This window comes from Peromyscus leucopus, chromosome 4, assembly GCF_004664715.2.
Source record: "Peromyscus leucopus breed LL Stock chromosome 4, UCI_PerLeu_2.1, whole genome shotgun sequence".
NCBI lineage: Eukaryota > Metazoa > Chordata > Mammalia > Rodentia > Cricetidae > Peromyscus > Peromyscus leucopus.
In genome coordinates, this window is record NC_051066.1 from 13981400 (window position 1) to 13997304 (window position 15905).

General features: G+C 54.0%; 1 protein-coding gene across 1 annotated transcript in view; it reads left to right on the top strand.

Annotated features, from left to right (window-relative positions):
• Positions 1-1014: 1014 nt before the first annotated feature.
• Positions 1015-15905, top strand: part of Nacc2 (NACC family member 2) — a 78130-nt gene continuing 63239 nt past the window's right edge. Inside the window, exon 1 of the mRNA XM_028868798.2 lies at positions 1015-1098. The gene's annotated coding sequence lies outside the window, so the exon portion shown is untranslated. The remainder of the gene's footprint in view (positions 1099-15905) is intronic.

The window sequence follows — 15905 nt, forward strand, 5'->3', positions numbered from 1 at the left end:
CAAATTTAGATAGATCTAAGTGGGGTTTTGGGGAAAGCCCAGGATTGAGGTTCCATAGCCATCTTCCCTGTGTGTGTGTGTGTGTGTGTGTGTGTGTGTGTGTGTGTGTGTTGGGGATGGGGGTCTTTTCTAGAAGCAGAACTAAGGGTCAGTTATGGCCAAGGTAGGGACTAAGCTTGAAGCCAAGGTCCAAGATGCTCCAGCAAGCTGGTGCCTAGCAATGACCTTAGCCAGCAGCCAAGGTCTTGGGAAGGAATGGGCCAACTTCTGTTCATTTAATGCCCTTCCTCCCAGTGACCTTGTTCATGACCTCTTTCCTGGAGCCATTCTTACTTTCCTGCAAGGATCCTTGTGTAGGCATGGGGTCAAGGATTGCTGTGACCCTCAAAAGGCACCGGTGCCTGAGCACACAAAGGGACTCAGGTTGGGAGGGGCAAACAAGAGGACTCCTGGGTACTTTTCAGGAGTGTGGCCGGTTTTATTTCTAGACACTTGACTTAAATCAGATCTCTGTCCACGAGAGCATAGCCGACAGAGACTAGGGACTGTTACACTCCTGGATCCCACCGGGCTTGAATACAAGGCTCTCCTCCAGACTGCTGTAAGTCAATGGGCAGGAGACACCAGTGCCCGAAGGTACTTGCTCCAAGGTTGCTCGGTCACACGATTTCCTATCCAAGGCTGGTGGGTGTAAGCGGGGCCGCGGGGAATTAGGAGGTTGAGGCCGGGCGCCCCAGGTCCTTCGCCTGTCTGGCCGCTGATCCCAGCCCCTCCGGTGCCTCGCACAGTCTCGGACTCTTAAGCGCTCGGGAGGGCCAGTGCAGCAACTCTCCGTGTCGGGATCTCCCACCAGACCCCGGTGGGCTTCCCTCTCCCGCGCCCACCTGGCGACGAGTGCGCGCGCGCGCGATCGGCGCTCTGTCCCTTTAAACAGCCCGCGGGCGCCTCCCCCGCGCCCCGCCCCCGCCGCGGTGCGGCCGCCGGTGCTGGGCGAGGTCGGAGAAAGTCCGCGGGCGCCGGAGCTCGGGGACGCTGGAGCACTTCCTGCCGCGGGCGGCGCCGCAGCTGCCCAGGCCGGACCGGGCCGGGTGCCCGCAGGTACGGCCAACTTGGCGCGCGTCGCGCCGTTTCCGCCGCGGGCCAGTCGTCCCGCCCGCACTTCCCGCAAACTCCGCGGCGCGGCCGCCCAACTTGCGCACCCGCCGCCTGCCGCAGTGCCCGCCGCGCGCCCGGGGCGCGGCCGAGTGGGGCGCGGGCCGCTCTGGAGCTGCGCGCGGGCCCCGGGGCGGAGAGGCCGGCTCGCCGAGATGTCCCGGCCCAGAGCCTGGCCCCGGCTCCCCCAAAGCTGGGGCTCCGGGAGCTCTAGCGCCTTCTTTTCCCGCCGGGGTCCTCTGGCCACGGGAGACCCCGGGTACGCCCCGGACGGGAGGGGAAGCCCTGATGACACTGGCCCCTGGCCAGGGCACAGGGGACACACCCCTCCTGGCCGGCCAGGTCAGAGGCAGCGCGTCTGCGCATCAGACTCGGCACGCGCCCGCCCACCCTAGCTAGGTGGGCCGGTTGGTGGGCAGGGGTCGTCACTGTCTCCCTTTCTCTCTGGTGACAACTCCAACCTTGGGAGACACCGGGGTTCGCCACAGTGGGAAGGGGCTTTTGGTTTGTCCCTGTTTCTGCATCTCCGCAAAGTTGTTAAGGTCTCCGGACTCTTCTCTAAGAAAACTTAGGCGTGTTTGGGGCTGGGGGAGGTGAGGTTGGGCGTCTCAAAGGCGTCTTACCAGATGCTGAGACTCGGTACCTGCTTCTCCTGTGCGTATGTTGTGGGAGTCTGCTGGGTCGCTTCAGCCCTTCTCTGGGTTCGTTTCCTGGGCAGATGCGTTCAGCGCTGTTGACTGCTGATACCTTCCCTCTGGTGCTGTTTGAACCCTGGGGTTTGTGGGCTCCCCCATTCTGCTCCCTGGAGCTGACCTCACCGGCAGCTCCCACTGTCCCCTACTCCCTCTTATTGGAGCTTCCTGATGGAGATGTTTTTTTGGGCCCTCTATACTAGCCTTCAGGTGTAGCTCTGGGAAATGTTGCAGCTGATCCTGTATAGGGGTGGAGAGGGCTGGGTCATGATCCTTGGTGGCCTGGCTGGGCTCCTGGTCCAGTAAAGCCCTGCCTCTGAGCAATTCATGTGCGCGTTCATGTCCCTGTCCTCCCTGGTGCAGTGATCTGGCTCTGCTCCCCTGCCTCTGGTTCCCTTTTCTGTCCTCCTCCTCCTCCTCCAGGTTCTTGCCTGCTATTCCCTCCTGTTTTCCATTTTGACCAAGGATGAGGGCAGGATGTCTCATGGGGCTCTGCACTCTGTATGGTCTTTAAACCTCATGATGTGCTGGGAGAGTTGGCTGTGGCTTTTCATTTCACAGTTGAGGGGACAAGGCTTGTTCAGCTAGGGGATGGACATTCAGCATTCTAGTCCCCACATCCAACAATCTTACCCAGGCACATGGAGCCCCCCGCTCTGTCCACCAGTGTCTTTCACTCTTCATTCCTTCAAGGATGCTCCGTGGCTCTTCCTTATTGGGTGGCACCTCGGCTGAAACCCAGAGGAAGGAAAGAAAAGAGGTGAGACCCAGGGCAGCTGTTCCCTGTTCTTTGGGCCAGCTGGTCGGAATTAGCACAAGTAGAACAAGGTATCAGTTGTCACTTCTCAGTGGCCAGGGGTCTTTTCTCGGCGGTCATGCCCATGGCAGGATGGTGCTCGGTGAAGGCTGTGCACCCTGGCATCTGAACCTTGCTGATTCCGGGAGCTCGCAGCCATTTAGAGTGCTGGGAAACACGATCAGAGAGAAACGCTTGTACTGCAAGAGTCAGGCACCAGGCTGCTCCTGGGCTGTTCATCTACCATCAGTCTGCATTATGGACTGCCGGCATTATGTTTGGTGTGTCCAGAGTGCCTCTTCCTGAGAGAGGGGCTTGTACATGACATTGACAACCTCACCAAGCCTTTTTTTCAGACTAGTTCTTGAGCCCGCATTCTCCTATCAGAATAGTGGTATCAGGTAGTGAGCTGGTGTGCAGAGGCCCTCTTTGCCACAGAGGTCCTTCCTCCCAGATTTGCATGGGGGGATGACATCATTATCTTTAGGATCTTGTCTGGTTTTGACATAGGGGTCCAGCACTGATGGGGCAGAAACTGAGAGCTGTGGTCGCCTCAATAAGAGCTGAGTCCCTGGCTCTGAGGTCTGTGCCTCAGACATCCTGGATCCTTGAATGCGCATGGCACCCAGTAGCTGCCAGCTCTGGCTGTCCATGTGTTCTCCAGTCCCTGCCCTAGACCTATTTTCTGCATGTCTTAGCCCATGAAGTCACCCTATCCCCTATCTATCTTGTGGACTCTGCTCCTCCAGCCTGGTGGCTTCCAGGGAATTCTCTGGAGAGCTTTCAGTGGGTTGAAGTCAGCTTGGGTATAGGGGTGGGATAAATCCCTCCCAAGCTGCTGAAGGTGTGCTGTTGGTGGGTCCAGTGACCATGAACCGACCGTCAGACCGCAGTCCTTTTGCCTTCACCTGCCACAAAGCCATAAGCCTCCAGTGTAAGGAGCATCTTTGAGAAAGTGACTTTGATGTGCAAACTCCCCCCCCCCCAGTGTGTGCTGCTTTCCCTGCTGGTACCCACCTTTGCCTTGATAGCTGCTTATGTGTGTCTGGCTCATGCTGGCCTCCTACTGGACCTGGGTTCTCAGGATGGCAAAGGCTGCCTTCCAGCTCTGAGGAGTATTGGCTAGTTGGAATGAGGATGGATGCTGGTGCCTATGGCTATGTTCCTAGGGGTCATCCTGGGCTGAGGAAGCCTGTGTGGACTTTGAGACCTGTTTTTGCTTTGATTTTTTGTTGTTGTTGTTGTTTGGTTACCCCCGCTCCTCCAAGACAGGGTTTCTCTGTATAGCTTTGTGCCTTTCCTGGATCTCACTCTGTAGTCCAGGCTGGCCTCGAACTCACAGAGATCCGCCTGGCTCTGCCTCCCGAGTGCTGGAATTAAAGGCGTGTACCACCACCGCCCAGCTGCTTTGATTTTTTTTGAGACAGAGTCTTATGTAGTTCAGACTGGCCTTGAACTCAATAGGTAGCTGAGGATGACCTTGAAGCCCCAGTCCTCTGGCCTCCTAAACCTGGGATAACAGGTATGTGTCCTTACACCCTGCTCCAGGCCTGACCTTTTGGAGAAGGGAGCAGAGCTCTGTGGTGATGCAAGGGACACCTCCTCAATGCAAGGGACAGGTACCACCAGCCCTTGGGACACTGGCTTTAGCTGCTCCTGGCAGGTGTAGGCTGTCTATACCTGACCCCATGGGGGAGTGAGTAGAGTCTGCTCTGCCTGGCTGTGGTCAGGTGATGAAGGGGTGCTAGAACCTGTTTAGGCTGGCTTGCTGCTCCCCTCACCCCAAAGCTCCTGCCTGGAGATTCTGGGCTATCCCTGGGCTTCCTGTACCTCATACTGCATCTCTAAGGCAGTGTGAGCAGCTTGACCCTGAGTTACCACAAGGTGTGTATGTGTGTGGGGGGAAGCTTAGCTAGCATAGTCTCTACCTGGTTTCTCAGATGTGGGTAGCCCTGCCCACAGCCTTCCCTGCCACTGCCTCCTTCTGGGTTTCTTTTTCCTTTCAGTCTTATACTGCCCCACCCCCACCCCTGTCTGGGCCCCCACTGCTGGAGAAGCAGCCTGTGATCTGGCCTGAGGTGGCTGCTCTGGCTTGCTCTCCAGTGCAAGGATCCTGGCAACCTCTTCTGCTGGTTTAGCAAATTCTCTCTTCCCCAGGCCTGCCTCCTGTTGGCATCACCTGCAGGGCTCGCTTTCCTAGAGCAGGGGTTGCCCCTGCTGCAGGTGTCTTTGAGGTTGGAAGTTTGGGGTTTAGAAGCAGAGACCCATGTGTCTGGTTCTCCCAGATGACAGGCCCATGAACATGGAGGAGTCTCTGCGTTCTCAATTGGGAGCTCATGCCTGGGAGTCCTCTGAGCAGAGCTGAGAATGGACTCTGACCCAGGGCCCTGACTGCCCTGGAGTCTCCGAAATGCTGGGCCTGGGTTCTGGGAAGCTGCTTCATTAGGAACCTGAGGTCAGATTGCTGGAGATTTTGCCCCCTCCCCAGGCTGCATGATCCTCCCTGTTTGGACCCCACTCCAGGTCTCCAAGCTGGCTCTGCCTGGCCTGCTGCCTTTGGGAGGGTGAGACCCTTGGTGGGAATGTTGCTGGCCCTTTAAGGGGAGGCTGGTTCAGTCCCAGGGAGAAGGAGGCTTTTTCTCTGGAGTTGTTTCCAGGTCCCTGGGGAAGAGCTGGCTGGGGCTCTTAGGAATCTTGCCCCTCCTCCCTGCATCAAGCCTGGCATCCAGGAGGGCATCCGGCCACAGATGGGCCTCCAGCTCCAGGCCCGCCCCTCACTGGTGTCTGGGAAGCAGGCAGGGGTGGAGCGGGGCGGGATCAACGGGCCTGAAAGTGCCCATATATAGTCACTGGGGGTGAGCAGGGAGTCATGCCTTTGAGCTGTCTGGCCCTGAGGTGGCCAATGCCCCCTGGCATTCCAGTGGGGAGGGATGGCAGTCAGAAAGGCAGGAGGATCTGGGGTAAAGTACATGGGGTCCAGCAAAGCCAGCCCCCAAGGAATGTTTGTTGATTGAAAATAAAAATTTCCCAATTCCTCTGTAGTCAGAGCCAAGAATACTTTGAAAAACCACCGTTTTTTAAAAGTTAGAGGTAATACTATGTCCATAGTCAAGAGCAGGCTGAGGTCCCTGACTGGAGAGTAGGGTCTGGTGCCTGCTGATGGGACAGTCTTTCTAATAAGAAATGCTGGAGCCCTTTTTATGAGGACAGCTGAGTGTCGTCCCTTCTCGTCCCCAACCCTGTTCAGCAGAGAAGAGCATAAAGGGGAGGCTCCTGCTCCATCCTCTGCTGTTCTGGAATCTCTCCCCTCCATCCCCTGTGTTACTGGGGGGAGGGGGCGGCCTGCTGTCCTATCTTGTTGCTGACTTCAGAGGCACCCCGGTTCTGGGCCATCCCCCTCCCTCCTGGGGCCCTGGGACCTGTCCTTGGCCTCCCTCCCCTGCCCTCTCCACTTTTGACTCTGCTCTTGAAAAATCACAATGTTAACACAGTTTTTGCTCCTGTAATCTAGTTACTATTGCGCTGCTAAGCGTCTTTGTTAAATTTTGTATATTGATACTTTCTGTTGTTGTCAGCAGTTTTTTCTTTCTTTCTTTTTTTTTGGATATAAAGCCATTAGGGTGAGAGAAGATTAAAAAGATACATTACAATTAAAATGTTAATGAAATCCGCATCATACAACTTTTGAAACCCTTCAGGCATTTATCTTGCCTGTGTCATGTCCATTAACTTTGGCTATTCTTATTGCACACTGACCCCTGCTGAGAGATTTGTGCTATAATTGGATTTTTTTTTTTAATAAAAAAAAGGGGGGAAAAAGCTTTTAAGAAAATAGAGGTTGAGTGGCCAGTCTTGGTTCCGAAATGAAGAGAGGAGAAAATGGGAAAGCTTGGCTCCCTCACTGCGGGCAGGCTCAGGGCCCATCCCCTGCTTGGCGCTAAGGTGTGCGTTTGGAGTGTGGCTTTGCAGGAGGCAGAGCCCAGAAGAATGAGGGTGTGGCTTGAGGGCCAGGTTGGGGTGAGGGGTATTCTTACCTCCCAAGGGAGAGCTAAGGTGCTGGGCAGCGGGGGTTAGAAGGCCCTCCTCCCTCCGTCCTGCCACTCCCCTGTGCCTGTGACTGCTTGAGGAGACACTGATGTTTCTGGCTAGGGTTTTGGGCAGTGGGAAGCGGGGAATCCCCAGGTTTTCTTCCCAGGGCAGCTGAGAGTTCAGGGCAGCAGAGTGTGGCTTCTGGGCAGGCAGGTCAGGTGTGTGCGCACAGGTACACATATGCATATTTATGTATATATGAGTTCATGTGCTCATGTGGCCCATGGCCATCAGCCCCTCTCTGTCCCTGGGACTGGCTCCCCTCCTGTGATAGCTCTGTGGGCACCTGGTAGTGCTGGAGCTGGTCAGGTGGTTGGCAGTGGACTGTAACAGACAGATTTCATGTCTGTGTTTCTGCAACACCTTTCTATAAAGGGAAACATAATTTAAAATATGATTACTTAGTGTTGTAACAGCGCCTCACCCGCTCTGCTGTGAGGGAGATCATTATCAGTCTGATATTAACTTGCAAAGAATATTATGCAAATTGCCTGCGGCTTGGGAATCCTGGCAGGCGGGGGCCAGTCTGGCTTCCCTGGAGCTTGGGCCCTTGTCCTTGGGGCTGAGACTTTTTCTTCCTTTCTCCTCACCCTGTAGACCCAGGCCTCTGCCCTGATGGTCCTCGTGTCCTAGCAGCAGCCCAGACTTAGGTCTGTGGAGCCCCACCCACATCCTTCATCCACTTTGTTACAGTGATAGGAAACGGGAAGCCTCTTGGCAGGCTTGCTGTGGTGTGGAGTAGCATCTGTTTGGGGTGAGGGTGCTGTGATGGTGATTGGCTGGACCTTGACATGGGCACTCAGCTTCTGTGACTCAGCAGCCCCTAGGAATGGACATGGCCAGGGGGAGGCAGTGGTCTTACTGGTTTTGGGATGCTTCCAGAGGCACAGAGGTAGCACCCGGGAAAGGGTGTGATCTGGCATGGGTATGTCCTGCCGTGCTGGTCTTTGGGTCTGATGGCAGCTACACTCTTTTTGTTTGTTTGTTTATTTGTTTGTTTCCGAGATAGGGTTTCTCTTTGTAGTTTTGGTGCCTGTCCTGGATCTCCTCCCTCTGTAGAGCAGGCTGGCCTCAAACTCACAGAGATCTGCCTGGCTCTGTCTCCCGAGTGCTGGGATGAAAGGCCTGTGCCACTGCTGCCCAGCTGGCAGCTATACCCGTACAAGGAGGAGGTGTTCTCCCATGTCTACCCTCCTGGTTCATCCTGATGGGGGTGGTGCAGTCTGGCTAGGAGAACATTTCTTTCAAACACTGTTCCACCACCGTAACAAAGTCCCATAGAGCTATGTCCCTGACCCTAAACAGTGGAAAGGCCTGTTTTGGGGGTTCCTAGAAACAGTGTCTACCTGGTACCAGTGAAAGCCCAGTAGTTGGTCCCCCAAAGATGCCCCTCTCTAGTGTGGTAAAACTGAAGCCTGTCGGATGTTACCAAATCTCCTTGCTGTACCCCAAATCTCCTAATGTAGAGCCAAGGACTGAGAAGTAGGGACCTTCCTGGGGAGACCCTTAGCTTTCCCAGGGCAGGGGGTGAGAGTGCAGGGGAGGATCGGGGTGAGGGGATGGGGTACAGCCGCTGGCATCTGGTAGAGAGTTATGCTCTCCCTGCAGCAGGCCATGCTGAGGCCAGGAGTAGATGGAGGCACTCTCAAGGATCATACTGATGCCTGTTCCTAGTGGCTGTTTCCCACACTGCCAGCTCTTCATATCCAGGATCCCCACTGCGCTTGGGTCCTGATCCGGGGCCTCCATTTCTATGTGTGTGAAGTAAGGGAAGCTGATCGTGAGCTCTCAATAGCACACAGCGCCCCCCCTTTAGTCAGTGTCACTGGCCAGGGCTGACCCACAGTCAGCTCTGGGGAGGCCGCCTTGTGTCATATCCTAGGGTGTCCCCAAGAACTGTCTTCCTAATGACAAAGCCAGCTACCTCTTCCTGCTGCTACCCTGCCACTTACGATGGCTGCTGTAGGAAATCTGCTGCAAAGTGCCTGTGTCGATGGTCTGCAGGAGGGGTCGTTGTTTGAAAGGATCATAGCCTTGGGCTGACCTTAAAAGTACCGAAGGCAGACAGGTGTAAACAAAACCCAAAACACTGTAGAAATTCAGGACTAGAGAGATGGCTCAGCCTTACAAGCACTGGCTGCTCTTGCAGAGGACGTGGGTTTGGGTCCCAGCACCTACATGGTGGCTCCAACCCTCTGTATCTCCAGTTCTAGGTGGTCCAACACCCTCTTCTGGCCTCCATGCCTATACATAAATGCAGACAAAACACTCATACACATAAATAAATCTTTAAAAAGAGTCGGGCGGCGGTGGTGCACGCCTTTAATCCCAGCACTCTAGGGAGAGAGAGCCAGGAGGATCTCTGTGAGTTCAAGGCCAGCCTGGCTTACAGAGCGAGATCCAGGACAGACACCAAAACCACACAGAGAAACCCTGTCTTGAAAAAACAAAGTAAAACAAAACACAAATTTTGAAATTAAAAAAAATTATTTTATGTGTATGGGCATTTTGCTTGAATGTATGTCTGTGCACCATGTCTGTACATGTGTCTATGAAGGCCAGAAGAGAGCATTGGATCTCCTGAAAACTGGAATTACAGATAGTTGTGAGCTGCCATCTGGGTGCTGGGAATGGAACCTGGGTCCTCTGGAAGAGCAGCCAGTGCTCTTAGCTACTAAACAATCTCTCCTGCCCCTGCCCGAAGTAAATCTTGGAAACAACAGCAGCAGACAACCAGGCTGAACTCGGGAATACAGGTCATCTGCACGATGAGACCCCCCCCCCCCAGCCCCTCACCTTCTCATGGCTCTACAGTTCTAGACGCACTTGACCTTGTCTGCACCGTTCTGGCTGCTGCCTCCTTGTCCCAGCCTCTTCCCTCTAACTGGATAAGCTCAGCTCGGCTCCTTAACCAGTCAATGCCCTGTTTGTGAATAAGGCCCTGTTGGAGGTTTTGGGGAGGGGGGGTATGAAGTTCTGCTCCAGGACAGAAAACCTTTGTGCTTGGTGGCTCTTGTAGTACTTGCCAGCAGCAGGGTGGGTCTCAGACACTGCGCCCAGTGCTTCTCAGAGCTTCATGGAGGACGTCTGAGTAGCAGCAGCCCCGGCGAGAGAGGTTTGAAAGAGCAAAGCAGAGGGGCCGAAGGAGGGAAATGGGGCCGAGGCTTACATAAGCTTTGGGATAGGAGAGACAGGCATTGTGTTAATTATTGTAACCCAGTTTAGCCGTGAGTCTGTGTCACATGAAGTGGCCTGGAAACTGAAGCGCGTGGGTCACAGTGACGTCCTGGGGTGACATGGCTGGCACAGGGCAGACAGTGTAGGGTATACACCAGCTCAGCTGCAGGGAGGCCAAGAGGATGAGATATCCTTGGGGTCCAAACCGACCCGGACTGCAGGGAAGTTCGGCTGCACAGGTCTAGGCACACTTGACCTTGCCTGTACCAATGCCTCTTTGTCCGGCCTCTTCCCTCCGTCGGGCCCTGGGCCCTGAGTGCCAGGCCGGTGTCTGGACCAGCAGTAGTCTAGTCAGTCCGACATTGGTGTCAGTGGGGTGGGCTTGTTCACCATGACAGTCTTGGCTTCTCTGCTGGCGCGCAGCAGGCTCCCAGGTGTCTCCTCCTTTCAGGTGATCAGCTGTAGGGAAGATAGAGCCTGTGGGCCCCCGAGGTCACTGGAGGCTACCCTGGGGTTTAGCTCTGGACCTCTTACCAGGTTCTTCATGACACAGGAAGCTGGGAAGCCCCCCGAAACGCCCTTGAGAATTTCCCACCCCCAATACTGTATGGGACACCTCAGAGTTTGCAGATGCCCCTCTGCCTCATCTCTGCCAACTGGCAGGGATTCTCTGGAAAGACTAACAGCTGCCTTTGTTGCTTGTAAGACCTTGGCTGTATTCTGTGTGCTGCTTCTGAGGGGTGACAGAACATGTGGCCCATGACCCAGACGTGATACCCTTCTTTGGGGTCTGATGGGGTGATGTGGTCTCTTCCAGTCTGAGGCCAAGAGTTGGGGTGGGTACCCCTCCCTTTCTAAGCACTGACGTGAGACTGGCTTCTGTTCTTGCCCCCGCTCACTCCTGCCTCCATTGATAAATAGGCTACCCAGTTGTTGGTGGGCGAGACTGTGGGTCAGAAGTTTGAGGATAAGTATAAAGATAATCAAATTCAGGAATTACATGTACTATGTAAAGAACTCTTCCCCAAACCTCTTCAGAGTAAGTTACCCGGCATACCTCAGTGTATCTTGTTCAGACAAGAGCTAAGGGCCACCTGTCACCTACCTGTGCCAGTATATGCCATGACCTTGGCAGCCCTGCATGCTGCAAGAAGTCACTCACCAACTATCACCAGGGACATCCTTCACAGTGAGACATCTGGTACAGAGGCCATGTTTTGGTTATTTGTTGCATCTTAAATTGTGTGGCCTGAAGGTAATTTTATGTTTTCAGTGAATCTGAGGGAATCACTTCTGTTTATTTATTTATTCATTTGTTTGTTTATTTGTTTGTTTGTTTAATTTTTTTTTCAAGACGAATTCTCTGTGAAGCAGTCCTGGCTGTCCTGGATCTCGCTCTGTAGACCAGGCTGGCCTTGAACTCACAGAGATCCGGCTGCCTCTGCCTCCCAAGTGCTGGGATTAAAGGCGTGTGCCACCACCGCCCCACTTATTTATGTATTTTGAAGAGTAGTTTATTGACTATACTGCAGTAGTAGCAATAGTTAGGAAGTAACTAGAATTCTGCTTCCTATATTTTGAATTTTTGTTTTGTTTTGTTTTCTGAGACAGGGTTTCTCTGTGTAGCCCTGGCTGTCCTGGAACTTGTTCTGTAGACCAGGCTGGCCTCAAACTCACAGAGATCCACCTGCCTCTGCCTCCCGAGTGCTGGGATTAAAGGCGTGCGCCACCCCGCTTGCTTTTAATTGTTTTTAACATTGATTTGTGGGTGCTATGGAGTGTGGAGGTCAAAGGACAACTTACAGAAGAGTTTGTTCCCTCCGCCCACCATGTGGCTTCCAGGCATCACAAACTTAGGTGGTCAGGCTTGGTGACGATCTCCTTTACCCCACTGGGCTATCCCACTAGCCCTGTTTGTATTGAAGGGTTTTGTGTGGTTTTGTTTTCCGAAGAACAGGTCCCACTGTGTAGCCCAGGCTGGCCCCCAACTCTTGATTCTCCTGCTTCAACTTGTCCAGTCCTAGGATTACAGGTGTGTGCTACCAAGCTGGGTTCCCTTGTGGTATGACCTTGACCCACCTCTCTTGGGCTGAGCGGTGGGGTTTTCTGCTCCCAGTGTCAGAATGGCGTTCAGAAAGCTTTGAGTTTTCAGATGAGGGGATCCCAGCCTGAGATTGTGCTTCTGTAGATGGCTTCCAAGTTCATCTGCCTTGTGGCAGGTGCTGGCAAGTGCTGAGTTACACCTTATTGTGTGGCATCCCACGGACGGCTGGAGAACCCAGTGTGCCTGGTAAATGGGATATGCTGCTGTGAATGGAGTTAGCGAGTATTTGTTCCAGAGAACCTGGAGTGTTCCAGAGGCCAGGCCAGTTGGAAGAATGCTCCCAGTTTGTGTCTGCCTGTGCTTTCCCTGACTCATACTTGTCATGTCTTGGACAGGAACATCACACATGCACCAGTGTCCTCTGGTGTCACCTCTACAGCCGGAGGTGGTGGCACTCAGAGTGACTTCTAGTCCCTTGGGGGACTTGTCTATCTGTTCTTTGAGCCTTCTCTCTCTCTGGTTTTGAGACAGTCTCTCACTATAGTCCAAAATGTCCTAAATCTCATCACGTAGCCCAGCTTCGAAGTCACGCCAATCCTCCTGCTTCAGCCTCCTGTGTTCTGGGATTATAGGCGACAGTTGCCACACTTGGCTTGTTGCCAGAGTCTCTAAGGCTGGCCATGGTGGAGGAAGGGTCAGACACATGATTTTGAGCGTGTGTGAAGGACTTGAGTCTTTGGTAGAGGCAAGGAGCTGTAGAACCACAGAGTGGTGAGGAGTGGTAGAGGCATGTCCCGGCCAACAGCTGTTTCTGGAGAGGCAGGTTCCTCCCCCTCCCCTTCCTTCTTTTTGAGACACAGTCAGTCTCACTATGTAGCCCCGTCAAACCTGGAACTCCATGTGTAGAAGAGGCTGGCCTTGAACTCACAGAGCTCTATGAGAGGTGGGGCTAATCCTGTGAGTAGCATGTCCCTCTGGGGTCCTTGGAGCTTATCGGTGGGTGGTGTGTTCCCTGTTCTTCCTTAGATTGTGGGACTGTGTGCCCAAGCCTGGCATCCCCACGCCTGATGGTGGCCGGCTGCAAGTCCTGATTCTCTCCTGACCTAAGAGCTCTTGGGTCTTCTTGATTGACACTAGCAGGGTCCCTTTAGAGCTGTGGCAGACAGTGTGGTCAGGACGGGACCACCATTGTGGAGGACTGGGAGCTGGAAACGTAACACTTCTGAAGGTCAGGGTGTATAGTTGAGGTTTTACAAAGTTGCACTCTTTCTGCTCAGGCTGTGGGGAGAGTTTCTCTTGCCCCAGCCAGCCTACATGAGTACCAGCAGCCCCTGGTCTTCTTTGGCTCAGGTTCACATCAGTCTGGTTTTGGCTCCCATCATCACTCAGTCTTCGTCTCGGTCTGTGTTCTGTTATTATAACAGGGTACCCGAGACTGGGTGGTTATGAAGAGTAGAGGGTCATTTGGGTTCACAGGTTTGCAGGTTGGGAAGTTAAGAGCATGGCACTGGTACCTGTTCTTCATAACTTCTGGGTCCGAGGGGCTAACACCACCCCCAGCTCCCATGGGAAGTAGAAGGATGAGGGGGCCTGTACCTCGGCTTGCTTTGCGATCCCTCCTGTAGCTAACCTGACCCAGACTGGGAGCTCACACAGTGGGATGGGAAGCCACTCTTTTTTTTTTTTGGTTTTTCGAGACAGGGTTTCTCTGTGTAGCTTTGTGCCTTTCCTGGAACTCGCTTTGGTGACCAGGCTGGCCTTGAACTCACAGAGATTCGCCTGCCTCTGCCTCCCGAGCGCTGGGATTAAAGGCGTGCGCCGCTGCTGCTGCTGCTGCTGCTGCTGCTGCTGCTGCTGCTGCTGCCGCCGCCGCCGCCGCCGCCGCCGCCGCCGCCGCCGCCTTTTTTTTTTTTTTTTTTTTTTTTTTTTAAGGTTAATTCATTTTTATGTTGTGTTTGAGTGTGTGCCCACATATGTATGTGCACTCCATCAGTACAGTGCCCAGGGATGCCCGAGAAGTCATCAGAAACCTGGAACTGGAGTTAGAGACAGTTGTGAGCTGCCATTTGGTCCTTTTCAAAAACAGTGCGTGTTCTAAACTGCTGAGCCGTTTCTCCAGCCGTGGGAAACCCATTCTTGAAGCTATGATTCAAGCTCCTTCCTCAGGGCCCCACCTCACTGCACTGCCCCCTGGATTAGGTAGGATTCATCCTGGATCTAAATTTTGTTTTTTTTTGAGACAGGGTTTCTCTATGTAGTCCTGGCTGTCCTAGAACTTGCACTGTAGACCAGGCTGGCCTTGAACTCCGAGACCCACCTGTCTCTGTCTCTTAAGTGCTGGGATTAAAGGCGTGTGCCACCATGCCCAGTTGACCCTGAATTCTTTACCAAGTAGGTTAAGTGTTGCGTGTCTGTGGTACCAACTGCTTGGGAGACCGAGGCAGGGCATTGCATGGGTCTAGGAGTTCAAGACCAGCCAGGGTAATATAATGAGACTTCATCTCAGAAACCACAAATAAAACAAATGAAATGGGGACATGGTAGCTCATGTCTATAATCCTAGCACTTGAGAGGCTTAAGACAGGAAGTTTGCCAAGAGTTCCAGGCCAACCTGGGGCTACAGAATGAGACCCTGCCTTTGAAAACAAAAATCATCACAACAGAAACCCAGTCCTGACCCTCCAAGACCAGTTCCCAGTGGTCCCTGCCCCTCCAGCCCTGTATGCTTGGCCGCTCCTCCTCCTCGGGACCTGAGGTGTTGGCAGTGGGAGGACATTTTGGCCTTCAGTCCAGAGGTAGTGAGGTTTCTGGAATTGAGGACCAGCACAGGGTGAGAAAAGCTCTTTACCACCTTCACAGTCCTTCTAGTAGAACACTGATCATATCTTGTCCTTAGCACATGTCTGCTCTGGTGGAACAACTGGGAGACACCTGTTCCCTTGAGCTCTGTAATTAGATGGGCCTGAGAAGGACGGTGGACGATCTTGGTTTGAGGTAGGCTGTGTGTGATGGGAAATGAGAGAAAAAAAAAAAAAAAAGCAGTTGCTTACAGAAGACAGTGTCTGATTTTTCCTGAGGGGAGAAGAACCCCGGGAATTGTGTGATTGTGCAGTGAGGTTTGATGGTGCCCATGCTGCTTTGGGGCAGGAGTCCCTGGTACTCAAATATCCGAATAATGCCCCAACAGGGACCCAGGGGCCACGGGTGGATTTGGGGAGCAGTGGGGCCCAGCTCTTTCCCCTTGTGTTTGGTAGGACCCAGCTGGCCCCATGCCATGGCCCACAGCCCTCCTAGGCACACCCGTCGGCCTGCCCAGTGCATACCCATGCTCCTCGTCCCTTGCAGGGAGGACACAGGTGAACCCGAGCCTCCTGAGACCAAGCCACTGGCTCAAGGGGACCGAGCGGATGGGTAGAGATACCACTTGGGCTTGGGGGCCCAGGGTCTTCCACCCTGTTTGGACCAGAGCAGAGAGACTGACTTGAGTCCTATTCACACGCTGTGGGGAGTTGTGCGTCACTGTGGTTCTGCTTTAGGGATGGGGTGCTTGGTACTTTAGGATTGGGGAGGAGCTGCTGCCCCTGTTCCCATCTCACAGAGGAGAATGTAAGAGGTGGAGTGACCCCGTGATCCGACAGCAGAGCTGTGGCAGAGAGCTGGGTCTAGTAATGGCTGTGTCCTGCATTTCCTTAGGGGTCTGAAGGTGTCTTGGAGTCCAGTTGCTGGGGGCCCCTAGCTGGATCAGGTGGTATAAAGACAACAGGAGCCCAGGATCATCAGTGTGGCTGCCGACCACCTCTGAGTCCTCCTGCCCTTCCGTGCTCTGCCGCTGCTCGTTACCCGAGACGGGCGCCCTTTGGGTAGATGGAGCTTAGTTTCCTCTTTGATACTGGATCAGGTGATCCAGGAAGGGTAAATATGGCAGGGCAGGGGTCTGTGTCCTGGCTTGAGGAGC